This window comes from Numida meleagris, unplaced genomic scaffold (genome assembly GCF_002078875.1).
Source record: "Numida meleagris isolate 19003 breed g44 Domestic line unplaced genomic scaffold, NumMel1.0 unplaced_Scaffold1952, whole genome shotgun sequence".
Taxonomy (NCBI): Eukaryota; Metazoa; Chordata; class Aves; order Galliformes; family Numididae; genus Numida; species Numida meleagris.
The window spans coordinates 1-1,480 of record NW_018363741.1 but is presented as its reverse complement, the minus strand read 5'-3'; the positions used below and the strand labels follow the sequence as shown (position 1 = coordinate 1,480).

At 50.2% G+C, this 1,480-nt stretch overlaps 1 long non-coding RNA gene across 1 annotated transcript; it reads left to right on the top strand.

Moving 5' to 3' along the window:
* The first annotated feature begins 6 nt into the window (after positions 1-6).
* Positions 7-1,448, top strand: LOC110390778. Its single transcript, XR_002433848.1, has 3 exons — positions 7-271; positions 778-884; positions 981-1,448. It is a non-coding gene; the product is annotated as an uncharacterized LOC110390778 (long non-coding RNA).
* The last annotated feature ends 32 nt before the right edge of the window (positions 1,449-1,480 follow it).

Genomic DNA, 1,480 nt, shown 5'->3' with positions numbered 1-1,480 from the left:
TTTGGCGGTGATTTTCCATCGGCACTTCTGCTTGTATTTGAGTACCAGGCACCAGCTAACGTTTTCTGGTGACTTTAGGCTGGGCAGACACTGGAAGCGCTGCCTGCAGCAGCCGCAGCCGAGCTCTGTGTCTGCCAGAGGAAGAAATACGGCGCCTGGAGGAGCAGGAGGAGGAGACCTTGTGTGACTTGGCGTGTTCTCGAGGGCCGTTCCTCACAGACTTGCCACTGACAGACGTTTCAGCATTACAGAGCCTGTTGGTGCGGAGGAGGTAAACTGGTGTTGACCTATAATGCCGTTTTCTCTGTGTGCATGTAGAATTTCTCCGTGTTTGTACTTCTCAGTGTTTGTGGGCCCTAGTTTTATTCAAAGATGTCAGAGCAAAGGCCAACGCAGTTTGCTGTTGAGCAGGCTTCGCTATGTAGGCGTGTTGCAGCTCTGACAGGCATAGAGGCGTCTTTCTTTCTAATGGTGGCGACTTCCTCGGACTTCTTGGTTGTGATTTTCCGGGGCAAAGGGAAATGAATCCTGCCGGCTGTCTGTTCTCGACCCTACTTGTACTTCTGAGCTCCCTGCGTCTTTGTTTCCCCTTCCAGCCAGTTCTAAAGAGCCCTTCCATTTTTGAGAAGGCAGCGGGTTTAGTTCAGCATCTTCTGACATGTCACACGTATTCAGGGCTTTCAAGAAGTCTCTTCTTTAAAGTTTTCCAAATGGTGAATTTTGCTCGACAGAGTGCTTGTCTAACAAAAGCTCTTAACTCAAAGATTTGTTCTGTAGGTCCCGATTACGGCACAGTCATTAAAGAGCCCAGAGACCGAAGGGGGAAATGGAGGAGAGGTTTGAACAGCGTTGCAAAGGAATGAATGAAGCTCGCAGGAGAAGAGGTGTGTGCTCAGAGCCCAAGGGTTTTACGGCTCAGCTCTGCGTTTCCAACAGGAAAGGCAAGGCAGAGTTCTTTGCTCTCTGTTCTTTCTTGCAAGGCTGTGCACTTCAAAGTGCGTGCGGATGCAAAGCGCGGTGACAAACCAAAGACGGCAGTGGCACCTGGAGATGCAGCACAGCCCTCTCCAGCAGCAGCAAGGAGCATTTCTTTGTCTTTCTGGGGGAAGCTGCTCGTGTCATGGATGCAGTCTCTGTCCTTGCGATGGAACAGGTTTCTCTGGTGCCCGGCCCTTGGTGCCAGAGGTATCACGGTGTGAACTTCCTTCTAACGGTGAGATGAATGCAGAGGTGGTTCACTCAGGATGGCTGTGAATTAAAGCTCAAGTTAGGGTGGTTTCCAATGTCAAACACTGACCTTGGTGACCCAGATGACATCAAATGTCTCCTGAATTGCTAATTCTGGAAGTAGAAGGTGTTGTGTACGGCAGTTTCTGAGTGCTCAACTAGTTTTCGATGATAGCAAACAGTGTTTTCCCCCTCTCTGCCCTTCCCTGCCCCAGATGCTAAAATCCTTAGTGCCTCTTCCTGCGATTTCTGC